Below are 24,767 nucleotides of genomic sequence, written 5' to 3' on the forward strand. Positions count from 1 at the left end.
ATGCCTAAAGAAATCGAGAGGGTCCTTGATGAGTTCAAGGACGTGATGCCGCCCGAGTTGCCTAAGAGACTTCCTCCCAGGAGAGAAGAAGATCACAAGATTGAGTTGGAACTGGGAGCCAAGCCCCCTACTATGGGGCCATATAGGATGGCACCACCCGAGTTGGAGGAGCTAAGGAGATAACTCAAGGAGTTGCTAGATGCGGGGTTCATCCAACCGTCCAAGGCTCCCTATGGCGCGCCGGTTTTATTTCAGAAGAAGCATGATGGGTCCCTACGAATGTGCATAGATTACCGCGCACTCAACAAGGTGACGGTGAAGAACAAGTATCCCATCCCGCTCATTGCTGACTTGTTCGATCAACTTGGAAGGGCAAGGTACTTCACGAAGCTGGACTTAAGGTCAGGCTACTACCAAGTCAGGATTGCGGAGGAAGATGAGCCGAAGACTACATGTGTGACCAGGTATGGCTCATATGAGTTCTTAGTGATGCCTTTCGGACTCACCAATGCCCCAGCAACATTCTGCACCCTCATGAACAAGATCTTCCACCCATACTTGGACAAGTTCGTGGTGGTGTACTTGGATGACATAGTCATCTATAGTAACACTCTAAAGGAGCACGAAGAGCACTTGAGAAAGGTCTTTAAGATCTTGAGGCAGAACAAGTTATACGTGAAGAAAGAGAAGTGCTCGTTTGCTAAGGGGGAAGTGAGCTTCCTAGGGCATCGCATCAGAGATGGCAAGCTAATGATGGATGATAGCAAGGTGAAAGCCATCCAGGAATGGGAACCACCAACCAAGGTACCTCAACTCAGATCTTTCCTTGGTTTAGTTAATTACTACCGGCGATTCATCAAGGGTTATTCGGCAAGGGCAGCTCCGCTCACTAATCTTCTTAAGAAGAACAAGGCATGGGAATGGGACGAAAGGTGCCAACAAGCCTTTGAAAACCTAAAGAAGGCTGTGACTGAGGAGCCGGTGTTGGCACTACCTGACCACACCAAGGTTTTTGAGGTACACATAGATGCCTCAGACTTCGCTATAGGGGGAGTCCTTATGCAAGATAGGCATTCGATTGCCTTTGAGAGTCGAAAGCTAAATGACACGGAGAGGCGCTACACGGTGCAAGAGAAGGAAATGACTGCCATCATTCATTGCTTGCGCACCTGGAGGCACTATCTTCTAGGGTCTCACTTCATAGTGAAGACCGATAACGTTACCACTAGCTACTTCCAAACACAGAAGAAGCTAAGCCCTAAGCAAGCTAGGTGGCAAGACTTCCTGGCCGAGTTCGACTATACGCTGGAGTATAAGCCAGGAACCGCTAATCATGTGGCCGATGCCCTAAGCCGTAAAGCGGAATTAGTATCCATGACGAGTCAACCCCAAGGAGACATAATGGATCTTTTAAGGGAGGGACTGCAACATGATCCAGTGGCCAAGAGCCTCATCGTCCTGGCTCATAAAGGGAAGACTAAGCTGTTTTGGGTGGAGGACGGCCTACTCTACACTAAGGGGAGACGACTCTACGTGCCTAAGTGGGGAAACATAAGACGAAATCTAATTAAGGAGTGCCACGACACCAAGTGGGCTGGGCACCCAGGGCAACGACGCACGAGGGCATTACTCGAGTCGGCTTACTATTGGCCTCAAATACGGGATGAGGTTGAGGCTTACGTGAGAACTTGTCTTGTGTGTCAACAAGACAAGGTGGAGCAACGACAGCCTAGAGGCCTGTTGGAACCATTACCAATAGCGGAGCGCCCATGGGACAGCGTCACCATGGACTTCATCATCGGGCTGCCCAAGTTAGAGGACAACGACTTTATCATAGTGGTAGTGGACAGGTTCTCTAAATATGCGACCTTCATAGCAGCCCCTACTGACTGCACTGCGGAGGAGACGGCAAGACTATTCTTAAAGCACGTAGTCAAGTACTGGGGATTGCCTAAGTATATTATCAGTGATCGCGATCCGCGTTTCACTGGGAAATTTTGGACGAAGCTCTTCAAGCTTATGGGTTCGGAGCTTCACTTCTCCACCAGCTTTCACCCACAGACAGATGGGCAGACTGAGAGGGTGAACGCCTTGCTAGAGCTATACTTGAGGCACTTTGTGAGTGCCAACCAGAGGGATTGGGCTAGGTTGCTAGATAAAGCCCAGTTCTCATACAACTTGCAAAGGAGTGAGGCGACCAACAAGAGCCCGTTCGAGCTAGCCACAGGGCAGCAACCCTTAGCTCCTCACACACTATCGATAGGCTACACGGGGAGAAGTCCAACGGCTTTCAAGTTCGCGAAGGGGTGGCATGAGCAAGCTGATATAGCACGCTCGTACTTGGACAAGGCCGCTAAGAAAATGAAGAAGTGGGCTGACAAGAAGCGACGTCACACGGAGTACAAGGTCGGAGACATGGTGCTTGTCAAGCTCCTTCCTCAACAATTCAAATCCCTAAGGCCAGTGCATAAGGGCCTTGTGAGGAGGTATGAAGGACCCTTCCCTATACTTGGAAAGGTCGGCAAGGTGTCCTACAAAGTGGAGTTACCGCCAAGGTTAAAGATTCACCTTGTCTTCCACGTGAGTTACTTGAAACCATATCACGAAGACAAGGATGATCCAAGCCGAGGGCTTTCTAAGAGGGCACCTACAGCGGTTGTGACCTCCTATGACAAGGAGGTGGAACACATCATTGCAGATCGAATCATCAGAAGGCGTGGTGTGCTTCCTGCTACGGAGTACTTAGTGAAATGGAAGGGACTACCAGAAAGTGAGGCTAGCTGGGAGCCAGCAAATGCACTATGGCAGTTCCAGGAGCAGATTGAGCGGTTCCGGGCAGAAGACGCGACGAGGACGTCTGCGGCTTAGGTGGGGGAGAGTGTCACAAGATGCTTCAAATGACCCTCCCCATGGCTTATATAGGAAGTGAGAAGCTTCTAGAGACCCTTGGAGACATCCACACTTAGCCACTAGTGGGAAGAGTGTGGAAGGTTCTAGAAATGCCTAGAGAAGTCCACACAACTCTACACTATGGTAGAAGGCATGAGAAGGGTCCAAAGCTTTCTAGAGAAATCTAGAAGTCTCTTGTATATAGGCTTGTACATAGAATAGTGTAGGACATTCTAGAATATTCATGAATTGTAAGGAACCCTCCAAGGTTCTAGAGAGTTCCATTGGTGCCTATAAATAGGTGAGGGCCTCATTTGGCCAAGGCACCAAGCAAGTGAGCTTCCAAGCACTTGTAAAAGCTTCTTTGAGTAATAAAGAGCTTCCATTCTTTAAGGAGTTGCCTACCAAGCTCTTAAGCTTTTGAGTCACGAGTGTCTTAGCCGAGCAAGCTAAGTATTGGGAGCAAGGCTGACTTAGCAAGATCAAGCGTCTTGGCTTGTCTAAGTGCCGCACGAGCTTAGTGAACGACTAAGTCCGTGACATTAGGCTCACTTAGGCCCACTTATGCACCATAGGTCAACTTAGGCACCTTAGGCTCACTTATGCACCATAGGTTCACTTAGGCACCTTAGGCCCATCTAGGCATACTTGACCCATTGGGCATCACCTTAGGCCCACTTAGGCACCTTAGGCACCTTAAGTCCATTTAGGCACCTTAGGCCCATTTAGGCACCCTAGGCCTATTTAGGTACACTTGCCCTATTAGGCACCATCCTAGGTCCATTTAAACACCCTAGGTCCATTTAGGCACCCTAGGCCCATTTAGGCACACTTGGCCCATTAAGCACCATCCTAGGCCCACATAGGCATCCTAGGCCCACATAGGCATCCTAGACCCATTTAGACAACTTAGGCCCATTTAGGCACCCTAGGCCCATTTAGGCATCCTAGGCCCATTTAGCCACCTTAGGCCCACTTAGGCACCCTAGGCCCATTTAGGCACACTCGGCCCATTAGGCACCACCCTAGGTCCACTTAGGCACCTAGGACCATTTAGGCACACTTGGCCCATTAGGCACCACCTTAGGCCCACTTAGGCACCCTAGGCCCATTTAGGCACACTTGGCCCATTATGTATCACCTTAGGTCCACTTAGGCACCCTAGGCCCATTTAGATCATTTTTTGCATGGATGCATGGTTTGCATGGTTGCATAGCTCGTATGGCTTGCATGTGCTTGATTTTGTTTTTTTGTTTTTTTTTATCTTTCTCTATTTATTAGTTTTATTAATTAATTAATTTATTTATTTTTAGGAAATTACATTAGCTTAATAATCATATTCATTTCGTTTTTATTTATCTATTTATTAATTTATTTTGATAGAGAGTTGCTTGAGTTGATAAATCATTTTAGTTATGTATGCGATCTATATTTTTAATTTTGTTTAAAATTACATATTTTGGATTTTTAATTCTTAGTTCCATGTCTTTTTATTTATTTTATTTATTATTTATTCTAACCCTTAGTTTTCTTCTATTTGTATTTTTCTTTTCATTTTATTTTTTATTTGTTTTACATGAGATTCCACGTGTTCGAAAGGGAAGGGAGCATGCATGGGAAAGAAAGGAAAAGACCATAGGAGTAGGAAAACTAGGATAATCGACTGGTGATTGATGAGAGAGACAGAGAAGAAAAAAAGGTGGTAATCCAAAAAAAATTGGAAAAGACCATTGGGAAGGAAAAATCTGTTGACAACCACATGAAAGAAGAAAGGTTGAAAGAGCACAAATTTAAAAAGGAAAAAAAGAGGAATAATGAGAAGAGATTGGGGGTGATCCGAACATGGGAAAGAAGACTTTTCTTGCTGTGTCTTCCATCACCGTGGTTGGAGAGGGGTCTGACAGAGGATTGAGAAAAGATTAAAAAGGAAAAAAAAAAGAAAAAAAATGAAGAGGGATGCACGATAGAAGGCGGTAGTGGCATCATTCTAGAGAGAGGGTTAAGGGGCGTTAGGGAAGGTTTCAGAGAGAGTAGGACTGTGATTTTTAGATAGGGAATCAATCCATGTTAGAGATAAGGGTTAGGCTGTGATTTTCAGAGGGAGAATTAGTCCGTGTTTTAGAGAGGTTAGGCTGTGATTTTTAGAGGAGGAATCGGTCCAGGTTTCAGAGAAAGGTTAGGCTGTGATTTTCAGAGGGAGAGTCAGTCAGTGTTAGAGAAAGGTTAGGCTGTGATTTTCAGAGGAGGAATCAGTCAAGGTTTTAGAGGGATTCTGGCTGTCATTTTGAAGGAGGAATTGGTCCAGGTTTCAGAGGGATTCAAGATTCTGTTTGAAGGAGGGATCAGTCCGTGTTTAGGAGGAATTCGGGCTGCTGTTTGAAGGAAGAATCAGTCCGTGTTTAAGAGGGATTCAGGCTGCTGTTTGAAGGGGGAATCAGTACGTGTTTAGGAGGGACTCAGGCTGCTATTTGAAGGAGGAATCGGTCCAGGTTTCAAAGGGATTCGGGCTGCTGTTTGAAGGAGGAATCAGTCCGTGTTTAGGAGGGATTCAGGCTGCTGTTTGAAGGAAGAATCAGTCCGTGTTTAGGAGGAATTCGGCTTGTTGTTTGAAGGAGGAATCAGTCCATGTTTAGGAGGGATTCGGGTTGCTGTTTGAAGGAGGAATCAATCCATGTTTAAGAGGGATTCAGGCTACTGTTTGAAGGAGGAATTGGTCCAGGTTTCAGAGGGATTCAAGCTGTCATTTTGAAGGAGGAATTAGTCCAGGTTTCAGAGGGATTTGGGCTGCTGTTTGAAGGAGGAATCAATTTGTGTTTAGGAGGTATTTGGGCTGCTGTTTGAAGGAGGGATCAGTCCGTGTTTAGGAGGGATTCAGGCTGCTGTTTGAAGGAGGAATCAGTCCGTGTTTAGGAGGGATTCGGGTTGCTATTTGAAAGAGGGATCAGTCCGTGTTTAGGAAGGATTTGGGCTATTGTTTTAAAGAAAAATCAATCTATGTTTAGGAGGGATTCGGACTGCTGTTTGAAGGAGGGATTAGTCCGTGTTTAGGAGGTATTCAAGCTGCTGTTTGGGAAGGAATCCTAGAGGTCTTTGGAAGGTATATATTGTCTTCCACGCATTTTAAAAGTCTTCTGTTAAGCAGTTTACAATTTTAGAATTTAGTTTTATTGTTTTTAGCCATGTTATTTAAATCTTTATGTTGCAAAGTTTAACTACTTTTAATATTATTTTATGCACTTATCTATTTATTCATTGTTTATGGTTTCTTGATATTAGAATATTATTCACTCCCATGTTATGTAATTTTCATCTTACAAAGTCTAATAGATTTAGCATTTACTTGTTTTTTTCATGCTTAATTTCATGTTATTAGGATGCTCTCCATGCTATTAAAAAGGTCGATAATGGTTTTTAATCTTATTTTAGGTTTGTTTTATTAGCTTACTACCCATGCCATGAAAAAAAAAAAAAAATCTGAATTCTGTTTAGTGTTATCTTTAATTCATTATATAAATTCTAAAAGTTTAAAATTTTGCTTTGTATTAATTTAATTCATGTCAATTTGAAGTTGATAATTAGCTAGTTAGATTACTTCTTGCTAGTTGTTGGTTATAATTTTAGTCTTTAGTTTAGTTCATGCTTGTTTTAAACTGATAATTGGCTAGTTATATGAATTCTAGTTAGTTATTAAGTTAGGTATAATTATAGTTTTGGTTTAATTTATGCTAATTTTTATTTAACAACTTGCTAGTTTGATTAATTCTTAATATTTGTTAAGTTATTCCTAATTTTAATCATAACTTAATTCATGTTTACCTTTTTTCAATTGATGATTCCTGAGTTTGATTAATCATTGCAATTATTAAGTTGTTTAGAATTTTGTTTTACTTAAATCTATGTCTCCTCATAGTGGTTTCTTTTAGTTGGATTGACCTCATTTGTTTATTTATTTATTTTTTATTTTAAAATCTTAGATTTAGTCAAATTCTTGTCACGTCTTTAAATTAATAACTTTTAACTTTGATTGAATCCATTTAGTTTTTAGAATTTAGGTTTTAGTTAAATTTTTGCTATGTTTTCAAGTCAACAATTCTAGTTATTTTTTAATTGAACTCTTTTAAGTCTTGAGCTCAAACCTATTTATTAAGAAAAGAGTTCTTTTAAATTGGCATCTCGAATGAAGTCAAAATAACTTCTATTCTTTAAAAAAAATGAATATTCTCCATCAATGATGTGGCTCCTAGATCCCAAATGAAAGGTAGCCAAAAAGGGGATTCAATTTAGCTTTTCTCTCATTTTCAAAACCCTCTTAAGTCAGGAATAAAAAATCTCTATTTTGTGTCTATTGATTGGGATTTAACAAATCATTGGGTCATTTTTTTTACTTTCCTTAAAGTCATTTTCAAAAGCATTTAAATCACCAATAAAAGGTTTTAGAAAACATTCATTCTAGCTTTAGGCGAAGAACACACTTTCTATTAAATATATGCAACTCATTTCATTTAAGTTGTATTTCTCCTTTATTGGTTTTTTTCAAAAATTTGATTTTTATTCACATAGGTTTGGACTTGTGCTCCCAAACTAATGGGGATACACAAGTAAAACTTATGGAACTTGAATGGGGACTTGATGGAACCCCCACATAAGAAAATTTTTCAAAACTCTTCCTTGCTGCCAGTTTTCACTCAGACCCTTTAGCTTTAAAATTCATTTTAGAAACTTTAGAATATTTTAAAAAAAATTTCAAAGCTTGTATGACTTTTTTCACTCCTTGAACTTTTGAAGTTTTTTCTTAGTTAGAAAACAATTTCGAAACAGAAAATATAAATGAGTCTTTAGGGGGGCTCCGTTTTCACCCAATTCTGGACATCCGAGATATTTTTGCAAAAATAAAATACCAGACGACTTTTTAAATTTGATTCAATATTTTTTTCTCAATTCTAGGCTTCTTGAAATTGACATTAGTCACATAAAATATTTAAAAATATGCCTTTTTGAGGGAGATATGTTTTTTCAAATTCGTACTTACTGCACATGTTGAATTTTGGGGGTCTACTTAGCTTGACTGTTTTAAAAATATTTTTGAGTACTATCCGACCCTGGATTCATTTAGACACTTTAAAATATGTGTGCAATTTTTTGTATGCTTTTATGTGATCATTTACTATTTTTTTTTTTTTAAATTCATTTATGCATGTCAGTTTTTCTTATCTAATCTGGACTTTGTAGAATCTTTATGTGTCTTTGCTGCAATTTGTCCTTTGAATGAGAGTTTGGCCTTTGGTATGTTGATCTAGATGTGTAGGAATTGTTTCTTGAATTTTTTCGTAGTTAAATTCCACTCTAAGCCATTTTTTAGAAATTGTTTTTTTTTATGCTCCATTTTCTAATTGCATGCTGATGGTTTTATACTTTACTTTGAATTGTTATTAGTTTTGGAGTCATTTGATTTATCTTAGCTCAATTTTGGCTTTGGTACTGTACATTAGAATAATAAAGATGTTATATAATTTATACTTGCCCTAAACATTCTAACATTTTTAGAAGAATCTTATAAAATATGCATGCCATCCAAGTACGCTCTCTATCACTCACTTTTTGGAATTCTATGAACATGTATACTATTGAAGATTATATTTATGTTTGATATAATCCTTTTGACACTTAGATGTATGTTTGATTCACTATGATTAAATACGTGTCGTGTGTTATATTTCTATACTAACTCTGATGTTTTATGATAGCGCTTGAGAAGCAATTTAGGTACACACTTTGACTCTCTTTTATGATCATGATTTGATTTTCTGGCTTGGCATGTTAATTCTGAAATCACCTTAGTCTACCTAGGTACCTTCAATCAATTAATTAATTACCATATTTCCCTCAACTTAGTTAGTAGAGACCTTTATAGGGCTTAGAGGAGTGCTACCTCATAGAGGTACCTTCCCAATAAGTAACTTGATCCCTAGACCTAGACTCGGGTTTTTCAAAGACACACTTTTTCAAAAACTATGGAGTCATTTTTTAGGGTTTTATTTTTCCTTTAAAATAAAATAAAATAAGTGGCAACTCCGACTTTTCCAAAACTAAATTTTTCACCAATAAAAGCAAGTCTTGTTGATCAAGTGGGAGCGCATGCGAAAAATGCGGGTCCACACATAGGTTGCAGATTGGTAAGTATGAATGAAGCTGAAGGTGGTGCTAATGAGGAAAATGGGTATGGTGGTCATGATGATAAGAATCTTATGGAAATGTAATTATTGAACAGTTTCGAAGTAGTTCATGCTGAAATATTTGAAGAGACTTCATATCCTCATTACTTTCGAAAATAGTCTAATTTCAGTTGCAACAAAAAAGAGTTTCTTACACATATTTTTAGTAGTAGACAAGGCCACTCGCTGGACCTCCATGGAGAAGAAACCCATATATGAAAGTGCTTCCAAGAGTCCTCTAGCTCATAAGCAGGCAATTGGGTATTCCTAAGATGTCTTCTTAAGAGCTTGCAAAAACTGTTTAGCCAAGTCCGCATACTCTATTGTGAGTAATCAAGCATAAAAACATGAAACTGCACCATGATGCACTACTGTTGCACATGAAGAAGGCAACTCATCACATAAATGGGTCAATGCCCGAGTACAAGAAACATAATATCGGGATTGTTCTCATGATTGAGCAAACCTACGAGCACCGACATAAAGGAATCTATTGAAAGTATTATGAGTGACTCCATGTCAAGCTTCCTTCTCGGTTGCTTTATCATCATAAGAATCAAATTCTCACTTTCAAGAGCTTGTGGAAGTTCCATTCCTTCCACACTTTATGTTTCCTTATCTTGGACATAGACTTCAATTCATCAAGTGTTTTGAAATCCATGAATTCTTTCACCAAACATATCTCCCAACTATGAGTGCATGTGCATCTATATCTGTAAGAACAGTGTGAACGATACTTCACTAATTTATCCAGCCTTGGCTATTTTACTAATGCATGTTATCTTTATCCACATAATTTAATGCATGGTTGTATTGATTCCTTTGAGACTTAATAATGTTCAGTGTATCTTGTGCAATACTATTGATTACCTTAACAAAATGACACTTTGTGAGGAATTGTTGCAGTCACAATTGACACACCTCCATAATTTTATCTCTAACAATGTTCCCTTTATTAAGTAGTAATGTCACAACCAGCTGTAGTTTGTAAACGTGCATCTTGTCCTACACGAATCAGAACAACTGATTTAGAGTTGTGGGATAAAATGGAAGAAAATAACAAGAAATGCTGTAAACCAGCTTTAACCTTTACCAATGAAGTACTTAAGGTTGCCCCATTCCAAAATTCCATGTACTTCAGAGCGAGGATACCATAGTCATACCTATAACATGTTACACTTAGACTTGTCATCTAGATGACTGAAATCCGAGAAATATAATTGACCAAAAATATGTTTATTAGTAAGTATATTATAATCTTTTACCCATTTTTTTGTTGGACAAGATCTAGTTGAACATGCAGAAATCTTGAGACCTCCAGGTTCATGTGAATTTTATATGCATGCAATGCTTTCTGGATAGCTAGTGACAATCGCCTCGTTAAAGCACTGATGTTGTTCCCTCGACGTAGTGGCAATAATGATAGGATCTCTACTCAACCTATTGGAAAGTTTACCACATGTATGTGCCAGTGATTGTTTTCACATACAGGGATAAACAACTGCATGATCAATGGAGACTTATTATGTTTTATGTTATTAGATAAAAGTCACGACAAATTCTGTTGCATATATTACAAAGGGAAATAACTGTAACAAGTGTTGCATACCATATCACATGTCCCAAGATCAAGACCCAATATATCAACATCAAGATACATGCAACATCTGTCAATGATTACCTAGTTGGTTGCCTTTACTTTAAGGTTGCTGAGAACAACTTATTCAAGGGTGGGATTAATCAATACAAACATCAACAAATAGTATTCTATTTTGACACGAAGTAAAATTATCTTCAATAGAAGGTGCACTGAGAACAAATGATCAAAATAGTGTGCATGCGGTGGTTGTGCTTGGTGTCCATTCAACATACATGACATAATGGTCACAATCTAAAAAAGATTCAAAAATGCACATATTTTACAACCCGACTCTAGACTTCATGCATTCATATAAATTGTTAATTGGCAATTCAATTCAACTAAAGGATTAGTAACTTACCACAGAATTAACCCACCGACCTGCATTTAAACAAGACAGTTCTTCCCTTGTTGTGTACATTCCATGCATGTCATATACAACCCCACTACAATGTCAGAAAAGGATTATGTGAAACTGATTTAAAGTTCTTCACATAGTATATCACTGTAACAATGATTGACAAATACAAAGTAATGTACCTGGGATCACCATCTTCTGCCAATGCATAATCAATGACAACCATATCTTAATGTGGGATTTTAGGGAACTATTTTAGGCATTGCATGAAAAACGAAGATTTGCAAATGGAAGGACGCTTGACAATCCTCTTAGCAGTTCGTTTATATCTTCGCATAGACGAAGATATGACTGATTGGCTGCCACTAGCACCTGCCCCATCATTTTCCATCGCTTCTTCTACTCCCAATTCCGGTTGAAGAGGGGACTCTACATGAGACTATGGGGGCACTGGTTGGGAAGCAGGGGCTGCTACTGATGCTTCCATTTCAACTTACGACCGCGGGCTTGGCAAGAAGCTGTGTTGTTCTACCAATTCTTCAATAGAAGGCTGAATGTCCGGTATATCACACCTTGTTTGTTCTTCAACTTGCTGCGATGGGTGTGGGCAAGAGATTGAGCAAGTGTCGTGAGATCCAAAACACCGGGAACGTAATGCAGCAACATCCCGTGCTAATGACGAAGCCAATCTCAGCATACTCTCTGTTGTCTCTATGACACATGCTTCAAGTACCTATTAGAAAGTGAAATTTTTTATATCCAAACATCATTGTATACAAGAATTATTAAAATTCATGAGTGGGCTTGTACTACCTCAGTAGCATCATCACAAGTTGAGGATGTCGAAGCTATTGATGGTGCATGAAAGTGGATTGTGCTTTCTGGTTGCTCTTGAGTCTACATGTGGCATTAGCAGAACAACAACATCATTTTAACTTAGTCATGAGTTGAATAAGATAATATTGTTTATAAGATTTATGGAAAACAGTGTAGAGTTAGAGCATACATGCACATGTCCATAAGCACCTAATGTAGCTATTTTCGTTGCTAATCGACGTTTTATTACATTTGTCAGTCCAGACAGCAACAAGTGGACCGATAACTTTAACCTTTACCGATAGCATGTAGATGTATGTCATGTAGAACAATTGTGCAAGGGTAGTATATGAGACAAGGTGCATTAAATAAAAAACTTGCACTAAGCATGACAATTAATTTGAATTTTTTAAAAAATAAATCCTAATTTCAAAATGTGTTGATAGCTTTATTGTATTTGTAGGTACATGAGGCAACCTAGTATGTAAGTAGGACGATTTTTCGGTAATCCTTGATTCCATCCTCTAAGTAGCAGAGGACAAACTTAGACCAATTCTTTTGCACAACAACATCACCATCCCAAATGGTGTCCTAAAGGTTGTGCATGCCTTTAAGCTTCGAGTTTGGTGCAAGCATGGTGGCACATGAGAAAATTAAAAAAGTTTTTATAAACTCATCATCGACGAGCAAATTCTCAAGGTTTTGCTCCAATAAGCTTAGGGTGTATGTGCAGTTCGACGTAGCTCTTCCATTATGCACAACCATGTCTACACCATTACTAAGGATCCTCATGACCATGCTAACATGTTCTTCATTGACACGGACATCAACGTTGGTTGCCATATTCAGTTAATGGTATGCTATGTCGTAGTTTGAAATGAGCCATCCACATAGCTCATAACACAATTCATGACATGTAAAGCAGAGAAGTCCCCCGAACCCCATGTCCTTAATGGCTTGTTGTTTCTCATTTGAAAGGCATCCAATTACACAAATAAATTTTTTTCCCAAACATTGCGACTTTGGCAACTTATCCTACAGTGAAAATGCAAGTTCAGTCAGTGTAAAAAATCAGCAAGATATGGAAATTAGCTATAAGGTTGAAATTGAAGCTTCCATGCAATTCAAAAACAAAACTCTATTGTGAACCTGGGTACATGTGGTTGGAACATGGTCTTTCCTTTTACGGCGTATGGTGGCCATGTCTAGATTGAGGTAACCTTTTGTTATGATGTTGAAAATGGGATGGGAAGTTTTGACACCCTACAAAATAAATACAGTTAGCTTAGGGTATCGTATGGTAATGTATAAGGCATGAACATGTTTATTTACAAATAAAATATTATAATAAAGAAAATGAAGCTACACTTACCAAAAAAAGGACAACATGGTTGATAATGAAATAAGTTAACAGACCTAAGATATATGCAGTCCCTCTATTTCAATCCAATTGCATTTTGATCCATAATATTTTCAGATAATGTTGCCTAAGGACAATTGAACTAATATAGCAGATGTAATTCTTGTGTATTTTATAGGAGAAATGAGGTCGCTATAAAATAGTGAATTCAGTTTGTTGACAGATTTTTAAGCCTTCACTTATATTCTCCCTAATGAAAGTGCATGATTTAGCAGTCTTTATATGTTCCTTCTTGATGTGCTCGACAGATAAGTACAATGAGCTGGGAAGAAACTACAATTGCATGGTTCATTGGCTGTGACATTGTGAGCAAGGTCACTTTAACTGTTCCACATTACTTAAAATCGAAGCCGGTAATGAAGAACTTGATTCTCCAACCATGGGGATTTTGCAATCTTTATATATCTTTGACTTCTCTATTTCAAGTAAGAAAGTGTATACATTGAATTAGGGTTTGCAATATGTAAATCTTTTAATGATTAATACTGGATATCTCATTTTGGTAGGTCAGGCTCTGAATGTAAAACCAAATGGAAGAAGTTATATATAGTCTAATTTAACAAGATCCAAATGCGCACAATAATTGGCATATTTACTTCATCATCTCTTTGAAGTGGCAAATCCAATTATCTCCATTATATATAGAGGAATCTCACTTTTAGAAGAGATGCATCTAACAATTACCCATGCTATATTCTAGTATTAAAAAGTTTCCTACCTTTTTCCTTGGTTAATGTTTAAACATTCATGTACCTAGATATTTGGATGCTAAAAGTTTCACCAAGTGTAAAAGTGCTTCATTTACGAGAAATCTTCCTCTATTAGATTTTACAATATGGTCTATATTATTATTTAAGATTCTATGAGAATTATTTCGCTCAATCTGCCACACATTTGATATGCAGGTTGTCTATGTTCTTTCTGGAGATGACCATGACATGAAGCTCCCATACTTTACTGCGATTGGGGCCTTTATATGTGCCATATTCGCCAGAGGATTGCCATACTTGTCAGCTGTAGGGATTTGGGTGGGGTTTGCGACATTCCTGAGTCTAATATATATCCTTACAACAGTTGTGTTGTCACTTATAGATGGTAAGATTTCAAACTGAATGCTTGGTCTTGGAACAACATCTTATTGTATGGTTTCCATGATGATATGCACTTTAAAAGACAAAGAAAAATCCAAAATTTCCAAATTACAATTTACGAGCTTCTATGGTCATCTTAAATCTACAAAGTTTGTGAAATTGTTAATTTTTCTTTCAGGTTCAAGAACTTTTTACATCAATTTATCTTCAAAATTGGAAAGCAAAAACAAAATTCCTAGGTTTTGTTGCTTCATGTCTTGTTTTCTCCCAGTTCTACACTTGATATCAAATCAACACAAAAATTAGGACACTCTAAACCCTTCAAAAGAACTTAAGTTTCAAATTTGGTCTACAACTTTCTGATCAAAATATGAAAATCGTTTTACCACCTATGAATTCCAAAAAATAATCAAAGATTCTCTTATAACTACTTATGTTGCAGTACGATTCATGGGGACATAGAAATGTTCGACAAAAATTGTTTGCCACTGCAGTGTGATTTTTAAAATAAAGTTGGTAGTATATTGAGAATAATGAATGCAATCTTCTTGTTTATAACCCAAGAGTAATAGATATCATGTCTATTTACAACATGGTAAACATAAAATGCAGCCTATGACAAACTGGGTTAATATAAGCAGAAATAGAACAAAGACCAAACAAAGCAAGTTGAAACAGTAAATAAAATTAAAGATACCTATAAGTTAATCTCTTCCTCCACACAATGGCGTAAAGCCCAAATATTAGTGTACATGTGACATCAGAAGCACCTGGAAAGACAAAATTAATGTACAAATTACTCATCATACCATTACGGAAGTTAGAATAAAGATGAGGGTGCATTGTTATGAGAGTGGAACCGCCACCACATATCGGCTAATTTGTACGTTTAAATAATAACATGGGAGCGAAACATATTGTCATTACATAGAACAGGGTAGTTACAATTTAAAGGATGCAAAACCTGGAGATTCCTGAATAATGACAATGTAACAATGCATAAATATATGACAGTAAGAAACCATACGTTCAGTTGAGAGTATATGTAGGGACTTCATTTTAACTTATGTAACCTATTTGGTTATCAACAACTTGAAAACAAATCCCAATTGAATAGTACATCAATATTTAAGGAAAACCCTGGCAAAAAAATTTGGCCTAATAAGGGAGCATAACATATATAATAACTGACTTTAGTTTGGTAATGAATTCTAATTCCCTGAAGCCTATATTTGATGCAAGGGAGCGTGGTGTTTTTGAAACTGCATATGCTTTGCTGTAAAAATGGATTCCCTGTTCTTCATCTAGGTTTACAATTGCTGGACATGTGAAGCACGAATGTTGGTTCATTGGTGGTTAGGCAGAGTCTTGTATGTCAAGCAATGATCTGGAAAGATGACTTATATGTATGGTAATAGATAAGAAGGTTGGTGGCCGAGTGAAATAGATGAGTTGTGGCCCCATTTCAGTATTTTTTTGGACAGGAAGACAACAGTCAGTGATGGACTGCATTAGTACCTTAATGTGTTATGGATATATGTAGAATAGAGGAACTAGATTTGTGGAACAAACCCCATAAGAGTTTACATAGTTGTCATAATTCTAGAAACAGTTTAACCCAACTTTGAAAATTACACGTAGAACATAGCAAGTGACAAAAGAAGTACAGAACATTGACATAGTAACAGTTGAGTAGTGGGAACCAATTCAATTAAGTAATGACAATACAGTTGTAGAAGCTCTCAACAATGGAATAAGGTGATAGTTATGCACTTAGGTCAAAGGATTCTTTCACATTTTTCTGTTGTGGTTGGACATATGACATCGAGAGCAATAGACCATCCGTTTATCTTGAAATTGAGACTTAATGTGCTTCTTCCTTGGTATTTTGGGAGGGCATTTTATATACAAAGGGTTTAGAGAGAAGAAAGCCTCACCACTGATATATTGAACCAAACCATCATCATCCATAGATGGCATGTCATGGGTCTCTATGCCGGAGAAGGAGCTCACGTAGATCAACTCTTTCATTGGGTATTTATAGCAATCAGCAACGTTTTGGACAATGGAAAGAATGACGGCTACTACATGTTCATAAGGGATTCCTAACATTTCCCAACCCCTACATGTGCATGTATGGTTCATAATGTCTACATTCAATAAGGTCCTCCCAATACATACCCAAAATATGTCGTTCATGAACGGAGTCACCAGATACACCTCACCCTTTGCAATATTTTGCAACATCTTATCTTCAATTTTTGGGCCTATAGACCCTTTCCAATTATTGGACTCTTCTTTATGCTTCACAAACATAGAACCTAACTTGGACATATGCTCCAATAAAAAGTTACAAATGGAGTGATGTCTTTCATTCCTTAACCAAGCATTAAACGACTCGGCAAGGTTGGTGGTCATCTTATCCCATCTTTTTTTTTTTTGAAATTTTGACATGGCCCAATGGTGTGAAGTGCATTTTCTTCAACCCATGTGGCTAAAGCATCGTTTTATTTTTTAAGGTCAAACATGGAAACGTGATAATCATGTTCTAACCTTGCATACGCAATACTATCTAGGAATTGATGTGCATTTTCTTTACCCTTGTTCCCTTTTGTGTTATGCTTGGACAAGAAACTACTATAATTCTCTTTCAAGTGACAGTAACAATAGGCATGGTTTTCAAGGCCAAACACATCAGGAACACTATAAAGGAGAGCAAAATGTCTATATGAGATAATAACAACTTCCTTGTTTTTGACAACTTTCTTCAATTTTTCCAAAAACCAAAACTAATCTTCATAATTTTTCAAGCTCATCACTCCAAAGGCTAAGGGGAACATCAAATCATTAGCATCATAAGCGGTGGTTGAAAATCACTCATATGGGTCGAATCAATTGCAATGATTGGCCGACACCCCATTAGAAACCTTTGGATAGATATTGAATGAGCAACAAAAAGTTGCTCAAAATGGCCATCATCGGAATAACTCAACTCAACCATCGATCTTGGATTTGTTGCAATCATTCTCTTACACATCCATGGCAACAATTTGTAATAATTTTTAGGTTGTCCATAAATGCGTTCCTTGGCCTTTTCCTTCATTTGCCATGCTTGAAGGTAAGTCAATTGGAAGCCATGTTGCCTTACAAAGTCCTTGCAAATTTTCCATGGTTGGTATTCGGGAGTAGACCAAATGACATCGTCAATGACCAAAGAGGCGTGAGTGGATCTCACTAAAGGTTGATACAAGGCAACATCTTCCAAACAATGGTTGTGCACATTTCGAAATGTGTGAACTTGAACAATGTTGGAATCCCTTATTGCATAAGTTGTGATTTTCCAAGGACATTCTTGAATTGTGCATACTACAATCATGTGTTTTGAACTATTCTTTTTATAAGAATATCAGAATCTGCCAGCTAAAGAAATCAAATAGATTGCATCTTGAAAGTCTGAGGCATTTAGGAAGGTATATCCACTACCCATAATTGAATGTTGGACCCGGCTTAGCTAAAGTTGAAGAATATTTGTTTTAGCACATCTTTGGGAAAACCCAAATGACTCTATTGTAGACATGTGCATTGGCAACTCGCCATTGGAGGAAACATGTGTTGAATTGGAAGCAACAATAGATGTTGGGGCACTGCGAAAAAAACACGAAGACAAATTGCTCATGCATCTACGTATGTGTGAAAAATGATTATAGAAAGAGAATATGATGGTGAGAAAGCAATATGTACCTAGTAGGGGCAATTAAGCCATCACCAACTTCAGTACATTGGGAGACATAGGCACAACAAAACATGTTGTTGAATTTGAAAATCTTGAGTATGTCTGTATCATCATGCAATATGAGTAGATATGATGGGTTAAACTTCACTGTGAATTCCAATTTAATTGAATTGGGCTCCAAGTTGAGTTCACCACAGACTTTTGAAACAAATTCAGAATGTGAGACATTTTTGCTAACAACAATGCAATTGGTGATACCACCTTTATATTCGACGGACCCAACAACACTCTTAAGAAGCTCACTACCTTCATGAATGTAACAAAACAAGTCCTATTCCATTTCCTTAATCACCTAAGGATTTGTTACAAACAATACAACAACGAAAGATTGAGGAATTATGTATGTTGATTGTATTTCCTTTTATGTAGGAAATATATAAGGTTGACATACGGATTGTCGAAGCTTCCAATAAGGAACTACCTAATTAAGGTTCAGACATGAACATTGGATGCTACACACAGGTAGTATGCAAGTGCAACTACGATACCTAAGGATCACTATGGTAGTACCTAAGGATTACTAAGGTTGTACCTAAGTTTAATTGAGGTAGTACCTAAGGTACAGTCACTAGTATATGAAAAGGGAACCAACCGAGCACAGTAATGAAATACATAATGCCATGATCAGTTGTATGTGGAAGCAAATATGTTCTAAGTTATGCATGGATTGAAAGCAGCTTGTGGGTCCTATACTTGACAAACCAGCTTCCTTGGGTTGAAAACTAAGAGAACTAATATTCACGAATGAAGTATCTTAATGTTCATAAATGCAGTTTTGAGTCGTCACACAAGTAGTACACAAGGTGTGCTAAGATAGTACCAATGTTGACTAAGGCAGTACCTAAGGTCGATTAAGGTAGTACCGAAGGTAGATTCAACTAGTACATAAGGTTCACTCAATAGTAGAAAAAGGTTAACCAACTGATCACCGAAATAAAACATGATGTGCTAAAGTAATACCTTATAGCTTGGTCAGTTCTATGCGCAATTGAGTATGTTTTATGGATGTACCCCATGCAATGCCACTTATTGGTGATATTCTTGCCCAAAGAGTTGTGTAACATTGAGAAAGGAATTACCTAATGTTAAGGAATGAAGTAACCAAGGCTCACTTATGTTCTAATATTATGATGGACATGTGAAACTTACAGTATCAAGTACATTGAGTGTCCAAATAATATAGGAAAATGGTACATACAAGTGTAATATGTAAACATAGGGATAAAAAATAAATCTTCAGGTTCCCATGTATTTATAACAACATCCATGTTTAAAGCATGCCAAAGCTGGTTTCATAATGCATACTACTCAATAATGTTTGTTAAAGAAGAAGTATCATTGGAGGAGTGCCAATGGACTGTAGTATACGCTAAAGTGCCTTGGGTTCACAGCTTGAAATGTAATTGGAACAATATCACCTGCATAAATAAAGCAAGGAAGAGGTCAAATTGTATTTATGTATACGAAGATGCACAAAAATCTGGTTCGCTCACAATTGTATACAAATTTTGAAATTGAACATCAAAAGGTAAATAATAGTGCAAAGTAGATGCCCTTAATTCAATTTTTCTGCTATCACTAATTGAGAACCAAGTGAAAAGGATGAAATCACAAAATACCTATGTAAGGACCTTCTAAGGGCACCAATATGACTACCTAACAATAGTATTAGAGTGTAGGCCATAAATAGTAAAGATGATAATGTGCCATAAAGTATTGATGTCCTTTAGGAGCCTCCATAATAACTTTTGTAATAGGGCTCTATTCTTCAAGGAGCCTCCATAAATACTAAAGATGAAATTGTGTCATAATTCTATAGTGCCTATTCATTTGGTTATCCATAAATCCTTAACCCAAAAACCATATTCAAGCTTTCCATTTCTGGAACTTAAAGTTTGTGGAACCTCATATCATGCACCCAAATGATATCAAATAGTGAATCATGAAGAGACTATGAATTCCAATGTTTCATATTCAAGAATTCCTAATCACAATTTCAATAAACCTAATTACAATTCGTATAAAATCATTATGAATACACGTTAGTTACATAATTTATAAATGACACAGTCAATCATCGCAAACTCATTTTGCCATTTAGTTTTCATTCTATAATTCAAGTGATATGAAAATATGCAATAATTTTTTTTTAGCGAAATAAGGATCATAAATGGATGAAATGTGTTATTATGAGCAATATCAGGTTCTATTCCACAAAGACTAGTTGCGAGTAACTACATACTTGTTACTACCCTTATTGTCCCATACCAAATGTTTCAAAGAAAAAAAATTTCAATTTTATAATTTTCATGACCTATAAACATTTTCAAAATGAAAAGTTCACTAAACATGTAATTTCTAATAAAATAAACAAAATTTATACATAAAGTACATAACAAACTAGAATTACATCAAACTAAAAACACAAATCCTCTAAAACAACTTTTTAATTTCTTAAAGAACAACAATAACAAAATGAATAAATCCTAAGCCTCAACTTTTGCCTTTTCCGTATCAACCACATAGCATTGAGTAAACTCTACTATTTAAAATTGAATTCGGTCATTGAAGTTCTCAACGAACCCTCTCACATATCCAAAACCCAATTCAACATTTAATTCCAATTTCTCAATATAGAAGCAAAGAACTTATTATGTAAGTATCTTACCACTTATTGAAGCTTTCTCTGTGCAAGTTTCAAACCCAATGTTCTCTTTTTGGTAGGTGTTGTGGGTTTTACCAAGAGTCTTGAAGGATGAGGTTATCTTATGAAGTTTAATAATAATTTGTTTCTTTTTCTAGGTGGGGTTTGACGAATTTGAGGGAAAGAGAGCTAAGACGAATGAGGAAAAAGGTGTGTGTTTGGCCATTAGAGAGTAGAAAATAAAGGGGAAGAATAAGTACAAGAGGTCATAGAAAAAAATACACAATACAAAACAAAGGGGTTATGCAATAAGAATCAATAAAACACAGACATCCACTTCTTCCTTCTCGATTGTCTATATTTTGCTCACTATCATTATATATTTTTTTTGGTTTCTTTGCTTTGTTTTGCCTCATCATGATTTTCTTGATTTGCCTATTTTGGTGACAACTTATTCTCTGAATATCATTCATTTCATTCCCTTCAATCTCTTTTATTGCAATATTTCAACTTGTTGTGTGTTGTGTGTTGTGTATGTGGTTTTCCGCAATTGCAGAGTTTCAAATTTAAACTACCTTTCAGGAGATGTGGAGAGAAAAATACTCAAATGCAACATATAGAAAACTACACAAGTCGCAAACTCACTTTTTCTAAGTGGAGAAATTGCATCTTGAAGAAGGCCTTTAAGCTCTCTATGTTATCTTATGCTGAGGTTGCCCTCATCATTTTCTCTCGAAGAGAGAAGCTCTATGAATTTTCCAGTTCCAGGTACATTTTCCTTACTACTTTCTTCTCTTATTAAAAACATTATTGTCGAATCCATCATTGCCATATGCAAACTACTTTCTCTTACTGTTCGTTTTCAATTCATAAATAAATACAACTACTAGTAACAAAGGGCAAGCAGACTTATGTCTATATGAGTCTCATATTAGGGAAGTACTCTCCCTTGTTCACTCAATTTCAATAAGATCTCATATGCAATTTCTACAGCTAATTCAATCGTCTCACATGTTTATTTCCTTCTCTTTCCTTCTCTAGTCAAATTCCCTTATAAGTATATTTTTTTCCTTGCCTCTATTCACCCAAAAATAAATAATCAATTACCAAAAAAACACTCAACCCATTTAATCTAATGCATGTGTTTTCTAAGAGATGGAGCAGTACCACTAAATCTAAAACAGCTTTCAAAAGAACATTACCACAATTCCTTCATGTACCTTCTGGGGTTTTCCCTACTTGCTTCTTTCTCTTCTCCAATCTTCTGCACATCATTTTTTGCTACATCGAGTCTTAACAATACCAACACCATAATTCTTAACACATACATGACTAATTCATTTTATTCTAAATCACTGATACAACAAGGTTTTCCACTCTTAATAGTAGAAATTGAAAATTGTACAGACCTTGGTTTGATTGATTAATACTCTTAATGCATATAGGTGGGTAGTGGTTGGAACTTGGATAGAGGTCGTCCTTTGTGTTATATTCAATAATCAGTAGTCACTCTCATTTTATCCCACCAAAACAAAAAGAGATAGAGCCCTATTGCATTAAACCCTTCATAATGCTTATGTTTACATCTGTTATGTAATCTGAAAAACATGGTACCATTTCACAAAAACTAAAATAAAATAACTCTCGTCCCAAATATAAAGACTTACAAATGTAACCTATAAAAATGAATATCAATTCTCGGCTCAACAAGCCATTCATTATTGCTCCAAAGAAAAATTGAAATGTCAATAAGAATAATAAATAAAAATCAGCTCTCAAATCAACTCAAACTCAGTTCACAATCTTGTCGCTTAAATTTCATCCCAAAGTTATTGTCAAGTTTCATCTCACATGGTTGTTGCCATCATTTTAGCGGGTCCAAATTGAACAGATTATTCAATAATAATAATAACAAATGAACATCATCATTTCTGTTGCAATCGAACACTTTCATCCATGTTACAAATAAATTATAAAAGAAACACAGATTTAAAAACTCATTACGAACTCCTAAACACACAAATTTTATAAACTTAGAAATACATACCAAAGCCTTATCATGAAACACTATAACATGACTTATACGTTATTCAATATAATTTTAACATTAATAATATAAATAATAAATGTTATATATTTTAATTTTATTTGTATACTTTTTGGTTTAACTTCTAATACTATCCTTTTTTTCAAATAGAAAATCCAGCATCAAAGTCACTTATTTTGATTGTATGTCTAGAAAATCAAATTCATTAAACAACATTTAAAAACAATGTTAGGATCCGGTAGTGATATCTATCAAACAAAAAACTTCAAATTGTTAAGATATAATCCGTTGACCAAGAGTACAATCAAATGAGCCCAAAGCAATTACAATACCATCAATATATCTTAAAATAGATACCTAATTGATTTTTATTTATTTTTTGTTAATCAAATGGTTCCTGCCAATCATTTTATCAAATCTCAAATCAATACAAAAACATTCTAAAAAGAATGTCACCCAACTTGAATTTTTTTTCCCTCAATTCATACATTCAACTCTCTCAACCAAAGACCAAGGAGACAACAATAAAAACATACACACAATTAAATTGGCATTCAAAAGAATCAATATAACACATTAAGTGATGATGAAGGTCCAGCTACCTAGACAGGATGGCCACAAACACAAACTGAAACTAAGCAAAATCTACATATTTGACAAGCTAATAAAAAGGAAAAAAATAATACACCATTTTTCTGAGACTTACAACATCCATGCTAAAAAAGGATTAAGGCAAATAAAGGAAATCCATCATCTAAATCTAAAATGCAGAAAATAAGATAAAAGCATGAACTTTTTTAATATTCATGTTTCTAAGATCCATGTAATCCCCATCAAACACATATACATCTCAAAACAACGACACCAACTTCCTAAAATTGAACAAGAAACTATGAAAGAAACCTATTAATCTTCATACTCTAAAGCATTATAGATCTAGAGAAGCCCTAAAACATAGAGAAGGTTTTACAACAAGAGACCGACCTCTCAATTAAAAATAATAGAACAAAAATTCCATGATGATTCACATCTAAAAACTTGGTTGGCTTGAAATCCTGAAACAGTCTCCTACATTCAACTTCTGTCATCAAATCAACCAACCCACTTCCTCAATACCAGTGACATACAAAAAAAAAAAAAATCAAATTTTGAACAACCCAAATTTCTTAGTTTGCTCTACCATAGGAAAGGAAAAAATAAACTCAAATTGATAAGCATACTCATCAGAAATACAAATCCAATTAAATAAACACTTCAAATTGCGAAAAACTTTGCTTCATAAATCATTCTTGTCTCCATGTAAAAACCTAGACGCCAAAATTTGAGACACATCTAGTTGAGAAAAAAGCTAGACAAACAGGAGATTTGAGTGAATGTGATTGTGAATGCAAGAGAAAAAAGGAATAGGTTACCTCAAGAGAGAAAATCTGAGCCTTCAGCCCCACAAAAACGAGTCCCTCTGTCACTCACTCCTCTCAATGTCTAGAAAAACGTGTCTTTCTCACCCCAAAACACTCGCTATATGTGTCTGCAAATCTTAGAGAAAAAATGGTGTGATTTTTTACAGCAAAAGAGAGTAGTGTAAGAAGAAAATACATGGGACCCAAAGGACGGACTTGACAAGGATGTGGTTGGTTGGAAACATAATGGGGTTAGGGCAAAATGAAAGCATGAAGTTTTGGGAAAATTGGTATGATCGAGTTCAGATAATCAGATTTTGATTTTTGTGTTTTTTAGCTGTTCAATTTCGCTCGATGCTGACATGGACTCGAGGATGCTGCTGACTTGGAGACTCAAAAGGGCAATCTCGGTACAAAAAATGGAGCCAACTCAATGTGCAAGAAAACTATATTACTTT

General features: G+C 36.6%; 1 long non-coding RNA gene across 7 annotated transcripts; it reads right to left on the bottom strand.

Moving 5' to 3' along the window:
* Positions 1-9,036: 9,036 nt before the first annotated feature.
* Positions 9,037-24,740, bottom strand: LOC104881225 (uncharacterized). 7 transcript variants are annotated; one of them, XR_009467280.1, is made up of 10 exons: positions 24,526-24,708; positions 24,322-24,437; positions 19,524-19,636; positions 15,123-15,195; positions 13,064-13,177; positions 11,912-11,995; positions 11,281-11,831; positions 11,102-11,186; positions 10,195-10,602; positions 9,037-10,106 (listed from the first exon to the last, which is right to left on the bottom strand). It is a non-coding gene; the product is annotated as an uncharacterized LOC104881225 (long non-coding RNA). The 7 variants fall into 7 exon arrangements; XR_002031382.2 differs by having other exon boundaries at positions 9,039-10,106; positions 10,195-10,264; positions 10,367-10,602; positions 11,102-11,831; XR_009467277.1 differs by having other exon boundaries at positions 9,039-9,814; positions 9,972-10,106; positions 11,102-11,831.
* Positions 24,741-24,767: the final 27 nt, after the last annotated feature.

This window comes from Vitis vinifera, chromosome 13 (assembly GCF_030704535.1).
Source record: "Vitis vinifera cultivar Pinot Noir 40024 chromosome 13, ASM3070453v1".
NCBI lineage: Eukaryota > Viridiplantae > Streptophyta > Magnoliopsida > Vitales > Vitaceae > Vitis > Vitis vinifera.